A 15,572-nucleotide genomic window follows, 5' to 3' on the forward strand; every position below is an offset into this window, starting at 1 on the left:
TTAACTGGTTCCAAAACAAGTTACAATACTGCAGCCAGAAACACAAAACTATAAAATAGAGGAGAATCAGAAAGCTGTTCGAATGCTGTTGCATCAAGAATGGCACTGCATGGATACCAATATTTCACAAGTGCACTAGAACAATATGATTTCTTGAAGTCCATCCTCACTGACCTGGGAATATCTGAAGTACTGTTTCCCCCTTGATTTTCTTATCTTAAAAGATAAGATGAGTGGAGACAAAAACATACTATATTTTACAGTTTTGGTTAATTGTAAACACCGGTGATGCATCAAGTAGTCAAAAAACAAGCAGGCATCTGCTAGTTTCTTTTGACAATGTAACTATAACACTTCAGAGCTGTTATAAAGTATACCTCATCTTGAAATGCATTAGATAAGGCCAGTCTAAAAAAGGTCAATGGAAGGAGAGCTTTAAAAGCTTGTGAATCTCTCTCACACACACATGCACGTACACACACTTTTTGTTTTCTCTGTCCCAAAAGCTAAGTCCTAAACATCATCCCACAGAGACACCTTTTTTATCCCCATTAAGGCCCATAATTAACACACATGCTCTCTTAGGGGTCTCTATAGCCCCCACATCATCACTATAATGGACTGCCAGGTCTACTAGAGATTACATTTAGACCAGCTTTCTGTTAAAAGCACCGCTCTGCTAACTGCTCTAAAATCTGCACAGTTAATCAGATTGCCTTGAAATTCAGTGTGCCTCATGCAGGTGCAGAGTACGATTAGTGACCCAACTTTGGGGTCATTTGACCGAGGGTTCCCCAAGATACAGCACCCCCCCCAAAAGTAGCAATTTTGAAGTTTGACCCTTCCGTGTAAACTGGGATCGGGGGGACTCTGTCTGCATCCAAGCCCCTCTCCTTGCTCCTCCTCCCCACCCTCACATGTGAGCTGATATCTTGCCGGGATGGTGATGAAGGTAATATAAATGTAAACATCTGAAATCCAGGAAATGACTAGCTAAAGATACACATCACCCCTGGCCGGAGTTTGCACATGCACAGGGGTTAATCCTAAGGCCTGCTGGGGACATGTGGCTGAAACAGGGGTGGGAGACCCATCCGGGCCATGTAGTGGAGTTGGGAGCTCAGCTCAGTGCATAGCTCAGGCTACATTACCCAGAAGTGGACGACCCTCTAGTAAGCTGGTGCTGGTGATGTATGTATGCAGTAGCAGATGAGAGCAAGGAGCAACTTCTCCTGTATTAAAAGCTTCAACAGGGCTAACTAATGACTTAAAGGGATGGAAAGGGGAGGGTGCACTGGAAATGTTGGCACGGGTGGGAGGGCCCTACATGTTGCAGGGCACAGCAGGGGAGGGAGGTAGAGAACCAGACAGACTCACCAGTGAAGTTACTGTAACCACCAGGGAGTGAAACTGTCTAGATTCTGGGCCATAGACCATGTCTGAGTTCTCTCACCAGCCGTGTTAGCGACTACACACTCCAAACATTTCAAAAAATGTGACCTTAATCCCCATTTCCCAGTAGCTATCACCAGTTCTGCCAGGGGGGCAGAGTTAAGGTTGCATGTTTGTTGGTTTTCAGAAGTTTGAGTTTTGCTGAACCTGACATCTTGGAAAGGCACAAGATACAGCCAGACAATCTTAACTCTGTGTTAATGATTTATTTTTTTGTCAGTGAATAGTATCTAAGTATGATGACTCATACATTGCAATGAAACAAACTCTCAGCTGCTGTCCATCACTGGTACCTAGTCACTCTATTATATGAACTGACAATATAGTATAACCCACCTATCACAACAAAAGGATACACCACCACTGTAAGCACCCCTTTCCCTCCCACCCCTGGCAGATCTTTCCTCGGGCTGTAGAATCTTCACACACCAATTAGGGCAGCAGCATGAGAAACAGCACTGAGAATGTCATCTCACTTTTCCCTTTTCATGCTCATGTATCTCACTCTATTTCCTCTCTCTGGTTAATCAGACTTTCCTATTGTTGAAGCCATTACAAAGCTACTTATGAGTCCATCAGATGATGGATAAGGAGGACACCACAGTTTGTCAACTTATGCTTTGTTCCCTTACAGATTAACATTTTAACCCAGGTGAAACTCTAGAATCTATTACTTTGCCACACAAGCAAAATGCTTTAATAACTGCCCAGGACAGAATACATGGTAGTGTTTTTGCAAGAGCAGAGTTAAATAGATTTAACTACTGAATCATTATATTTACTCCTAAAGCAGATGGATTCAACTACTTGACCACAAACGTGAGGCATCCCCCTTAAAAATGCTTAACATTAAAGTCGAAAAGAATCAGTCTTGTGGAAGTTTATCTTGTAAATATTTAATAATTAAAAACTACCACCATGACCTAATCCAGTTTATCAGAATAATTCACAGGAACAGATTAAGTCTCATGACAAATGTATGAGTTAAACAGAACATTTGACAGAGAGAAACTGAGACAGAAATCATGATCACATAAGCAAACAGTAAGTGACATCTCATAGCATGCATATGTAGAGTTCTCCCAGGTACCCATTCGTAATTCAATATGTAACATTGATGCAAATTAATGGGGTCGTGAATGCTCAGCACCTTTCCAAATCTAACCAGATATCGTGCCAAGAAACCACCAAAGCATCTGCACCTGCAGCATCTTTCAATCACTTTCTGGTCCCCACTAAACTTCCCCAGTGCAGGCTTAGTCTCTTTTGAAAGCCTTTTCCCCGCATGCCTTCCCACAACAGACTCTCTATATGTGGCAGAACCACGTTTGAAATTTTGGTCTAAGTCAATACATACAGCATCAGTGGGCAAGATCACTCCAGGAGCCCAGCATCTGGAACCCTGATTTGCTGGTGTCAGTAGAACAGCTAATGAAAGATCCAACTTGCTTCCAAAAGTCTACAAGAATCCCAGTCGTTAACAAAACAGCACCACCTGGCACAGACAGCTTCTCAGTTGGCATGTGCTTTACGAAGGTCCAGGAGGATAGTTATCTCCATTTTACAGAATGAATGACTGAGGCACAGAACACTGATGTGCCAAAGGTCACATAGCAGAACTGGAAAGATAACCCAAAGTTGATTCCCTATCTGGTGCCCTATCTTCTAGTCCAGTTATTCATAGGACAAGAAAAGCCTGTAATTGTACATGGTACCCTGGAAAATAAAATATTCTGATACAAACCACAGCAGACTGAAAAACCCTCACAGCACTGGCCCCTGTGTAGTCCCAGGAGACTTGGTTCAAGATGATCTGCAAAACTAATTCCTGGCCTTTTTGACATCCATCCATTTGAAATCAGAGCTGGTTTTAATATATTTTGAAAGGAGACTCAGAATGACCTATTTTACATTTCATCTCACACAGTCTGTACACCAGATGAATCTTGAATATTCACTAGTTCCCACTGTGGAGGCTTGTGACGTCTAACCCTAACAGCCAGCCTCTAAAGAACTGCAGGAAGAGAGCAGCAGTTTACAGTTTTCCAGTGAAATGGTCTAGCAATATTGTTTTCCTTCAGTTTCAGTAAAATAGCAAGTCAGGTTAATCCCTGGTGTAATTTCACTTACTGCAATGGTCTGAAGGCAGGTGAGAATTTCACCCATTGGTGGGGTTTTCCGTACATTATAATGGCAGTAACACTGAACCCAATGTTTAATGTCACGTTAATTAAAGACGCGGGCCCGCCAAACTAGTCAAGAAGAAAAACCTCCCTAGAAATGGTGGCCCCTATGCTGTTAATTGTTGCATGCCTGAAGCCAGCTCTCTCTCTGTACACAGGAGAGTGAACTATAAAAGATAAATGTTTCTCTTTATACAATGGGAGCAATGAGTAATAAAATCATATCAATTATTCACAGTGCTTCCCAGCAGCTTCGAATTTCAAGACCAAAAAAACCTGATAAATAGGTTGCTAGATGAGCTTCAGCTGAGGAGTAAGTATTCCGTGGGGACTAGAGATTGGTATGCTGGTACCAAGTTCTCCCCCACCCCCAACATTCTTACTAATATAGCCCCCTTGCCAAAGCACGGGTTTCAGTTCTGACAGTAACACTCAACACCACTGAGTAGCTAATACTCTGAGTCTTCCTTCTAAGAAGCATTGGGAATGCTGGAGAAACCACGATTGGCCCCTGGCCTCTCTAGTTTGAAGTGTACTTACCACACCGGTGGTTGAGTACTTGAGCAAGAGCAGATTCCACAAGCACTGTGCCTTCTCTCTACTTCACGGCATTTTAAAGGTTCTAATCCTGTGTTTCTCTGATCTCTAATTAAATGATGTTTTAAAGATGCAAAAACAAATCTTGCTTATTTGTTTAGTATCCGATTAAACTGAAAACCCCTTTATCGTTCCTATCTTATTTTCTAGCCTATGAAAATGGTAGTGAACGAAATATGGCAAGTAGAAGCAGAGACAAATGCATTTCAAAGTGTTTAATGAGACCCCGGAGATAGTAAATATCTTCTGACCAATGAAGTAAACCTTTCACAGGAATGTGGCTTAATGTTTTATTCTGAAGGATAAATCTAATCCTTGACACGCACAAAAATGAAATGCAAACATTAAATGACTTTCTTTCATGCTGTTTCTTCTGTTAGGTTGCCCACCAACCATGTGCCCCAGGGACAGTTGGCACAGATCCAGAAAAGTAACACCCATTTAGCTCTGTGAATGGATGGTGAACAGTCTTTCATTGCACTGTGCCACACAACACAGTGGCCTGAAAGAGTAACAAAAAGGAAGAAAAAGCTCAAGGCACTAAAACAACTGACTGAGTAATAAGTCATTACTCACACATATCCAAGTAAAATGTTTGTTGCATTTCAATCATTCATTGTTGTATACATTTCTGAAGTTCCCATCACTTACACAGCATTATCTAAATTAAAGAACATCAACAGCCCTTCCCAAGAAGGAGCCAGCTCTGAAACGTCTGACTTGCAACCCCTCCCAACTTGGTAGCGTCCACAAACTTTATAAGTGTACTCTCTATGCCATTATCTAAGTCACTGCTGAAGATATTGAACAGAACTGGACCCAGAACTGATCCCTGTGGGACCCCACTTGATGTGCCCTTCCAGGTTGACTGTGAACCACTGATAAATGCCCTCTAGGAACAGTTTTCCAAGTGGTTATGCACCTCATCTTATAGTGGCTTAATCTAGGTTATATTTCCCTCATTTATGAGAAGGTCATGCGAGCCAGGATCAAAAGCCTTACTAAAGTTAAGATTAGGAGTACTTGTGGCACCTTAGAGACTAACAAATTTATTTGAGCATAAGCTTTCGTGGGCTACAGCCCACTTCATCGGATGCATAGACTGGAAAATACAGTAGGAAGATGTATATATATATACACACAGAGAAGATGAAACAATGGGTGTTAGCATACACACTCTAAGGCCTGGTCTACACTAGGGTGGGGGGTCGAACTAAGGTACGCAAGTTCAGCTACTCGAACTACCTTAGTTTGAAGTACTCACCCGTCCAGACGCCGCGGGATCGAAGTCCACGGCTCCCCCGTCGACTCCGCCACCGCCGTTCGCGGTGGTGGAGTTCCGGAGTCAACGGGAGCGCGTTCGGAGTTCGAACTATCGTGTCTAGATTAGACGCGATAGTTCGAACTCCGAGAAGTCGAACGCCACGTGTCGACCCGGCAGGTAAGTATAGACCTGCCCTAACGAGAGTGATCAGTTAAGATGAGCTATTACCAGCAGGAGAGAGAGAAACTTTTTGTAGTGGTAATCAAAATGGTCCATTTCCAGCAGTTGACAAGAAGTTGTGAGGAGTGGGAGGGGAGGGAAATAAACATGGGGAAATAGTGGATGGGTCATTACACAAAGTAAAACTATTTCCCCATGTTTATCTCACCCCTCCCCCTCCTCACAACTTCTTGTCAACTGCTGCAAATGGACCATTTGATTACCACTACAACAAGTTCCTCTCTCCTCTGCTAGTAATAGCTCACCTTAATTGATCACTCTCCTTACAGTGTGTATGCTAACACCCATTGTTTTATGTTCTCTCTCTCTCTCTTTCTCTGTGTGAGATATATATATCTTCCTACTGTATTTTCCACTGCATGCATCCGATGAAGTGGGCTGTAGCCCACGAAAGCTTATGCTCAAATAAATTTGTTAGTCTCTAAGGTGCCACAAGTACTCCTGTTCTTTTTGCGTATGCAGACTAACACGGCTGCTACTCTGAACCCTAAAGTTAAGATATACCACATCTTCTGCTTCCACCCTATCCACCAGGCTTTTTACCCTGTCAAAGAAAGATATTAGATTGGCCTGACATCTTTGTTCTTGACAAATCCATGCTGTTACTTATCACCTTATCTTCTAGGTGTTTGCAAATGGATTGCTTAATTATTTGCTCCTTTATCTTTCCGAATACTGAAGTTACACTGACTAGTCTGTAATTCCCTGGGCTGTCCTTATTTCCCTTTTTATAGATGGGCACTGTATTTACCCCTTTCCAGTCCTCTGCAATCTCTCCCATTTTCCAGGACTTTTAGAAGATAATCGCAAATGGCACAGATATCTCTTCAGTCTCCTCCTTGAGTATTCTAGGTTGTATTTCATCAGGGACTGGTGACTTGAAGACATCTAACTTGTCTAAATAATTTTTAACTTGTTCTTTCCCTATTTTAACCTCTGATCCTACCTCATTTTCACTGGCATTCACTATGTTAGATGTCCAATCACTACTAACCTTTTTGGAAAACTGTAATACTAAATTATATCTACCAAAAAAGTCCAAAAGAATGAAGAACTGCCAACAGTGTTTGATTTTATTAAAAAAACAAAAACAAACCAAATAAAATACACAAGGCACACGCACACAGTGTATTGAGAATCTTTAGTTTATAGAATTCTGAGAAGTTATGAAAACAACTCCAAGTCATTTTAAAGATTTCAAAATACATAGTTGCTCTGTATTCCGTTCAGGCAGCTGTCACAGTGCGGTAAGATTATTTATGACAGCACAAAGAGATGCAAGACCTATAGGACTTTTCGGCCTTAAGAAGGCAAAAAACAAATCCATTTGGAATTAGTTGATTTTTCTGGCCCCGAAGGACCTTCTTATTAGAACAGACTTACACAAAAAATGTCATCCACAACCATTCACCTCTGCTCCCCATGACTTACAGACAGCGACACAAAATAATGCACTTGCCAAAAATCATAAATACTTTAGGAAAGAAAGGCATAGCATTTCTTTACTGTATTTTTTATTAAGTTCAGGGAGGGGAGGAAGGATATCACAATATTATGAACCTTTAAACAAAGCCAAAAAGACTTATGGACAAAGTTCCAAGCCATTAATACAAGGAATCAGACCTTTCCAGTATGACATCTATTTCCAGAAATGGATGCAACAAGATCTTTGGCATCAACGAGTTAGTACCGTGAACTGCACTGCTCTTCTGAAAGAAACATTCTTTGATACACTTCAGACTGCAAACGTCTATGTTTAGAAGCTAATTTACACTGGAATCTGGAATTTAATCATCTCTCCTCATGCATTCTGAGAATATCTGAAGTAAAGTCTTTGTCCTAAATTAACTTTGAAATTTTGCTATGCAAAGTAATATAATAATATCTAGTCAGATATGCTGATCTTACCTTGAAGGAAATTAATTGCTTGATTCTTCCTGTTAACTTTATCCTGATAAAATTTCCCTAGGCAGTACTGGATCGTGTGACGTCTAAAGCAGCTCTGACAAGCTTGGATGTAGATTGAAAACTCTGAGAATCACCAGTAGGTAAAAAATAACATTTATTTTCATCTTATGTACTTCCAAGTATTTGTCAAGAGGTTACTTTTTATTCTTTTAAGATCTGATTTCACTGGGCTTTGGATCTACCTTTTATATAGTAAAGATGTAAGGTTAGATTTTTCAAGATGCCTAAATGATTTAGGAGCACATATCCTAAGTCACCTAGGTGCTTTTGAAAACCCATCCTGCGTAATTATGTAATAGTTTCCAAAATTGATTCCAAAACTCATTTGAAAGGGAAGAGTCAGGAAAGGCTGGATACTTAGGAGAAATAAAGAGAGGGGACATGCTTCTTAATCATTTCTCCTTTAAGAAGGTAATTCTGCAATCCGTTACTAGGAAAAGAAAAAGTCAATCAGTGAGAGAGTTCCTCAAGAGAAAACCATCTATTATCAATCAATCCCCATGACAGCAAATCTACCTTCTGATAACAGTTTTCTACAACAGGAAGAATAAAAGTTAAGTACTAGTATGACGTAGTGGGTTTATTCTTGCTGAACATTTATTTGAAGAGAAAGGAAGGTTACTTACCTTTATAGTAACTGGAGTTCTTAGAAATGCATGGTCCCTATGACTATTCACTATGGATCAACTGAAGGATGATGGCGAACCAAAACTTTCTCAGCCACCAAGGCACCACTAGAATTACTGTCAATGTCTTGTTTCATCTTGTTGAAGACCCAAGGTAAGAAGGGGATGGAGGGAAAGCACACATTAGTGGCTCTGACCACTGCCCCAGTAATAGATCCACTCTGGAATTATGCCCTCGAGCTGCACAGGAGCAGTAGGCTGAACACTTCTTCTTTATCTACGGTGCAAAGAGTTCCCATGACAGGAAGCCCCTCTGCACCACCAAGTTGTGGAGTTCTCACTCATGGGATCTGTGGAATGGTCTGCTGAAGCTGTCCACTAAGGTGTATACTATTTTGGAAGGTGCACTGTCAAAAGGGTGCATTGGTGTCTTATTCACCAATTCTAATTTGATTGCCTTCATGCAAAGAGGGGTGGACCTCACTCCCCACTGCTTTTTACATAGTATATAGTAGTCATGCTGTCTGATGTGAGCTGAACACGTACGCTGCATATGAAAGGTAGAAACTTCTTGCAAGCTTCCTGTACTGCTCAAAGTTCAAGGAGGTTGAAATGTACTCTGGATTCTTGATGGGTCCAACAGTCCTGAGTCACATGGTTCTCCAGGTATGCTTCTCAGTCCAGTAGGAAGGAGGCTGTAATTAGCTTCTTTGTGGGTTGAAGGGAAATGAAGGGTATCCCTACACACCCAGCTTCCCTGTTTCTACCATTCAGTGGTAAGAGGGTTGGTAGTCAGGACTGGTGAATAATACACTGCTGGTGTAGGTAACTCAACACTACGGCTGGTGGACAGAGCAGTGCGTAGTGCAACAACAGGTATGCACCTCTCTGGTCATCGGTTCCAAGAGTATCAGCAACTCCAGGTCAGCATAAACCTCTAGGTCCTCAAGGATGGTATAAGGTCTAGAGAATGGTGAGAGAGGACTTCTGCCCATAGGAGAGAAGATGGTGCAGGCTTGGGTTGGGTAAGAGTTGGTACCATCAAGTTCTTCTTCTTGTGGCACAGTGCCACCAGTGCAGTCAGTGATCGCTCCTTCCTCTCCCTCACAGGTGCTGGGGTCAGGCCTGCCCCTTGTGGAGGCAGTAGCTTTCACATGTACTAGACATGCCCTTGGTTCTTGATACCAATGGTGCAGACCCCAGGTCCCACTACATTCCATGTTTGGGATACTGAGGAGTATTTTGAATTACTCTGGGCTACAGGTGCAGTTTCAGGGGAGAGCTGGCAAGACCCCTCAGAAAGCCTACATGGTGCTTCCAAGAGTCTCCAAAGAGGAGGAGCAGAAGGAGGGCCCCTCTGGAAACCTTTGGCCACAACTCTGCTACGCTACCTGATAAGTTACTGTACCAGATGTTGAAGCAGAGCTTTTGCTAAATACTATTAGAGGCTATCAGTATTTCTGATTAAAAAGTAAGGCAAAAAAACATAGGCTAAATACAAAGAACTCCTGTTTTATTTACAAGGTATTCACATAAAAATTTAAAAAAAAAAAATAAAAAGTGATATATCACTTTTTAATTTTTTATATATAAAATCTGCTCTTGGGTGCTTAAAAGACACCTCACAAGTCTGGTTTATGATTCATCCCCTCTCTATATTATCCCCTTATATCTATAGCCAGCTCTCTATGGAGTGAAACTTTTGCATTTTCCACTCTTCACAGATGCCAAAAACTAATGAGCAAAACTAAGTTTTAATATTTAATTCCAGTATTTCTCATTCCTGTCAGTGCAAAGTCTGCCAGTAAATAAAGGGAACTAGATGTAACAAGTTCTTCTCTGCTCAACAAAATATCAATAACACCTAAATATAAAGAGAAAATGCCTGCTTTTTTTTACTACATATGCCAGAAATTAAGAATTATCCAGCTACACCAAGATACTACTCCTTTCTCAAACGAAACTGTGAAAGAGGAAAAAAAAACCTACATATTTTGATAAAAAAATCCTGTCTGCTGACCTGTTCCAATCACTTATCTTTTGGCATTTGTATTTATAATAATCCTGAATACTATGGAATACAGGATTGCGGATATAACTTGAAAGTGGTACACTGGGAATTTTCATGCACAACTAAGATTACAGAATGCTTTATATATTGCTTTTCCATTTGCTAACCAACATTATAGCAATTTATCTTATTACTACCTATCAAGTTTCCCACATATTGACAGTAATGTTGAAAATTCCTCCCCCATGACCTTCAGAACAAAAACTTTTGGGTTTTCATTTAATCTGGAATGAAAGGAACCATTATAGCTTCGGACATGTTCACCTACCTGAATCATTTACAGAGAGCATGCTAGTTAACTGTCTTCAGTTCCAGGAGAAAAAGGGTACTAACAGCTTTGAGAGAGAAAACCCTGCATCTGAGAAGACCAATGTGATATATATTGTCCTGGCTTAGCTTAAGAAAGGCTGAGATCCGAGAGAGAGAAGTAGAGGTTCAAAGCTTGGTACAAACGACTTAATTTAAGTTGAGGATCAGAATATTCTACTGAAACTTGTTCTCTAGTCACAACACTGTGATGCATCAGAGGAACACAAAGTTCAAGGGGAAATTGTCATTCATCCACTTAAGAGCCAGAGCTATCAACAGTTTAACTAAGACGACAAATAAGTGCAACTGAAGACAGGATAACCTTTAGCAGCAGTGTGTGGGAGGACCCCACAGTATGTGGTTGAAATTTACAGTGGAGGGATTTAAGGTCACCCTGTTTCTTTCCTGAGAACAGCAGAAGCATGTATTTAATTAGCTTTAAATAACTCAAAAACATTGGAATCTATTCCCATTAATGCCAGTGGCAAATTGATCCCTGTGACTTTGTTGTTGTTAATAATAATAGTAAATAATAATACTTAGCACTTACATAGCTCTTTTCATCCATTAACTAATTAACGTCTAATTTAGTTTGAGAACAAATATATTGCTGTCGGGGGGAGGGGGGAATCAGATGTCTAATGCAAAGCAAACATTTGCAGATTTAGCTAGATATTAAAATGTTTTAAAGGTATTTCCTAGGAGACTGTACTAAAAACAAAGAGAAAAGTTTGAAGGAACACTAACTGTAAAAAGGAAAGGAGTCCAAGTCATAGGAAATGTTAATATCAGTTTTCAAAACAAATACTATGGGTAACAGCTGCCAAAAATTCAAATATATGTAAATTATTGTGACACGGGATTCTTTTTAATTTGTATTCTTACAACTATAGAAAGTGAAAAATTAATCAGAAATAATATTTCCAAAATGGATTTGTCTCCAGCAATCTCTCCTGTATGTTAAAACTGTGCTTCATAGGTATAACAACAAAAATGATTAATGACCCTTGACATTAGAATTTAAAATGCCCTTCATACAAATACACTGGTTCCTAGATTCTTTTCTAATACAATAGCAAGCAGGAATTAGAATTGCAAAAAAGCAAAAAGGAGCTACATGGGAACTACACAATGAAGTAGTTTCATTGTGATACTGAGAGAGGAATATGAAATGAATACACGATAACACTGATATGAGAGTCTAGCCAGCCTTTTCCCCTAAAACTATCCATTCATTTAGATTGCTCTTCAATGGGGGGGGAGATCAAATTATATGATTTGATCTGCTCAGCCAGAGCTTTTACATAGTAGAAAGCAGTGATTAATTTTACACAGAAAAGGAAAAGTTTATTCTTAAAGGGACAGGATCTATTCAAATTTGACCCATAATTTATATTTTATATCAAAACATAGCTTTTACAACAGCTATGAACTATAGAAATATTTTCATGTTTTAAAAAAATCCCATGTACGAGGTCATTTATTGCTGCACTGTGCTAGCTCATGACAACCTGAAAGCAAATGTGACTTGTGTATTTCATTCTCCAAACTACAAGAGACATAAAAAAAAACCAATAAGACTCTGGGGAAAAAATAGAGTTTAAACTTCATTTCAGAATCATCTGTTACACTGTTAAGACAATTCAAAGTATTATTGACCTAGAGACCCTGTCAGAGATCAGGCACCTTTGGGCTGGCATTGCACAAAGAGCAAGAGACAGTCCCTGTGCCAGGCAGCCCACACTCTAAGGTCCCAAAGGGAATTACAAGTTCATGTTTTAAGTCAATCACGAACATAAGGTGTTTGCAGGATCAGAGCCTACATGAAAACACTGGAATTTTAACCCATTCTCCTTTTACACATTTGGAGATCTCTATATAAACGGTTCATCTTCAAAAGGAGAAAAACTACTTAAAACAAAGGGAGATAAATCCATCTCTCAGATCCGAGCATTTGAAGTTGGTTGACATAATATACTGTACCACTGCACAATACCCACAAAGCAGCTAAAAGGTTTGCTTTCTGAAAAATATAAAGTAGCTGAAGCTAAAGGGAGACTCTTAGGTACATTTTTATAGTTTTAATTTATTTTGTTTACTGTCTAGTGCTCACAATATCCTCTTAGATTGTTGAGCACAAAATGCCTTTCCTGCCAATTTGCTCCTTTTCCATTTATCAGACATTGATTTCTTTTACCTCCTTTATTTCTAATGGAGCACAAACCAGCATGGTTCTCACTCAACTAATTGCTTGTGTCCCCAGCATTATCAGTGACGTCAACACAGCTCTGAGAATAGCTCTGTTCCCTTGCACTTCCTGTGCTGTAGCAGACCCATCCTACAGAGCCTCCATGAACAATGCAGATGGCACCACTTTAATTTCCAGGAAACAAGGTGGAGGATTTTTGCATTTTTTTTAAATAAAGATTTTCTGTGCAGGATACAGCAGAACTCTATGGAGAAGGGGGGAAGTGGTCAGTTAGCTAAACTATGGCTGCCTGATTCTCTGCATCAGCCCTGGGCCAAGTGCCGCCTGCGGGCTGCTCTAACTTGTGCCAGCTGCCAAATGGCCCACAACTGACTGGTCATAACCAGACTGCATCATGTCCAACTCTCTCCTCCACCACCACTTCCCCCCAACCTGCAGCATGCACCTGCAGGAAGGCGAGCATGTAAGCTGGCTCTGATAGCTCCAAGCCCACTGGAGATTCCCTCATGTTGAGGGGACACTCAAGCTGAAAACTCCAGGCTCAATTCGGTCCCCTTGGCGCCAGGCAGACAGAACGGGGCACTGGAAACATCCCCTCCGCAACATGGCTAGTCCAGTCACCACCCCCTTGGGGCAGATTTCTGCTGAGACCCAGGAGCAGCACACCCTTGAGCGTAGCTGTCCCTCAGCCTTGACCCCAAGAACCCATCTGCAATGGGGCCTCACCTGCATCTGGGACCGCAGGTATAAAAGCAGCTGAGCCCCTACTATGCCTCTCCTCCTGAGAGTTGGCCACTAGTGTGGGATTACACTGTGCATGATGCAGTGAGGGAAGCACGTGGCCCAGTAACATTAAACATTATGGATAAGGTGGAAAGTGAATAAAAATTATTTATAATTACTAAAACAACCCAGCCAACACCTTAAGTTGCTTTGCTAGCCTGTCCTTTCAAGTCTCCCCAAGAGGTACAAACGGAGTTAAGGGGCCTGACACTGCTCTGGCTGTCTGCAGGGCCTTACAGCAACTGTCATGGAATTGAAATCCCCTTTGCACAGCCGGAATGGAGAAGAGGGGCCTTTGGGAAATAATTAAATGTTTAATTGAAGGGATATAGTTGGGAATTACAAATATTTGTTATGCTTTATTCCAACACCACCAAAAGAGAAACAAACTGCTCTGAAGCAGGGGGGAGGGGAAGAAAGATGTGCCCCCAGGCTGAGATTACAGAGATACCAAGTTTTAGCCCAAAGCAAACTAAAAAGCTAAGATATAAATCCTCATAAAAGAGACAGATAATGGAAAAAACACGACCCTTAAACTTTAGCATCACACATGAACTATATATTGTTTAAGACAACTCTAAGCCATCTGCTTAGTGGTTGCTTCTGTGGATTCTGCCTATTATAGAGGCAGAGATATGCTTTTTTCCTTTACATAGCAGGATGATGTGAACTCTGAAGTTCAAAGACAGACCAGAGCCATGGGAAGGGACTTCCTGGAAAACTGGTAAAAGGGGCTCCTTGTCAAAAAACACTGAGTGAGCTACCGTCACACAAACCTGTGAGGGGAAAACATTGAAAGACAAAGTTTGTGAGAATGTTGCTTGTAAATGGAAAAGAAAACAGGAAATCTTTAAATGGCTCTTTGTCAAATACTTCTGTAAGGCAAGATTAGAAGTCACAGAACATTGGTCATCTGCTAATCAAAGGCCTTCAAAATGTCTGCTGGCTTCTGTCAAAGTTAGACTCAGGACTCACAGTTTGTCAGACCACTCTGTTTTATTAGCTCAGCGCTCTGCTAATAACACCCAGATAATGTGAGCCCCATGCAAGACACAAACTATCTTATTGATACAGATAAAAGGATGAGAACTTAACAAGATAACAAAGGGAGCAGAATCAGATAAGTTTACCTGGGCTAGGCATGCATATTTTATTCCCTTACTAACTACTACCCATCTTCTGTTAATGTTTTGCCATTAGCACCATTGTTTATGCCTAATGTTTCTTTTCCTGGCACCTGTATTTCAACATTTCTTATTTCTGCTTAAAGGTACATACAACATTTCTTTAATCCATTCTTATTTTTACAATATAATTTATTCTACTTTCACACTTCCCAGTTGTGGTCTAGAGTGTGGGGCCGCGTATGGAGGGGGGGTTGTGGAGCGGGGCAGGGAGGGGGGTTGTACATAGAGCTAAATAAAAGCAGAGTCAATACTGAAGACTATCTGAGCATTAAAGCTGGGGAAAAACAGAAAAAAAAAATGCCGAGCAGAGACACCACCAGTATTTTACTTTAGTGAGGGAAACAGGGGCAGAGAGGCTTTTCAAACAGGATGATTCTGACTTAAATTGGCAAAATTTTCATATGCAAGTATTTCTTTTTTGGTGCAGCTTTATTTAACTGAACATTTGGCATGCACCGTGAACAACGCAGAGTCTACCATCCATAAATGAGACTACTTTGGAATCCGTGTTGTGTCTAGCGGTATCAGTTAACATGGGAGCTGGTAAAGATCAATAACTTGTAATAAAACCAGAAGATCATGAGGCTGGGTCTTCAGACATTATGCCTGGCCTAAAACGATAACCAGAAACACGGTGTTTGCAGCAAAATCTTTTCAGGACTGGGCTTGGAAGCCCTTAGGAG

The 15,572-nt window shown here is 40.8% G+C and overlaps 1 protein-coding gene across 9 annotated transcripts in view; it reads right to left on the reverse strand.

Annotated features, from left to right (window-relative positions):
- The window catches only part of FHIT (fragile histidine triad diadenosine triphosphatase), a 1,025,256-nt gene that overhangs the window by 716,464 nt on the left and 293,220 nt on the right, over positions 1–15,572 (reverse strand). Inside the window, exon 1 of one of the 9 annotated variants that reach the window (XM_045023392.1) lies at positions 10,670–10,820. The exons of the other annotated variants lie outside the window; for them this stretch is intronic. The gene's annotated coding sequence lies outside the window, so the exon portion shown is untranslated. Of the gene's footprint in view, positions 1–10,669; positions 10,821–15,572 lie in introns of those variants that run through there. 9 annotated transcript variants of the gene reach the window in all.

This window comes from Mauremys mutica, chromosome 7, assembly GCF_020497125.1.
Source record: "Mauremys mutica isolate MM-2020 ecotype Southern chromosome 7, ASM2049712v1, whole genome shotgun sequence".
Classification (NCBI taxonomy): Eukaryota; Metazoa; Chordata; order Testudines; family Geoemydidae; genus Mauremys; species Mauremys mutica.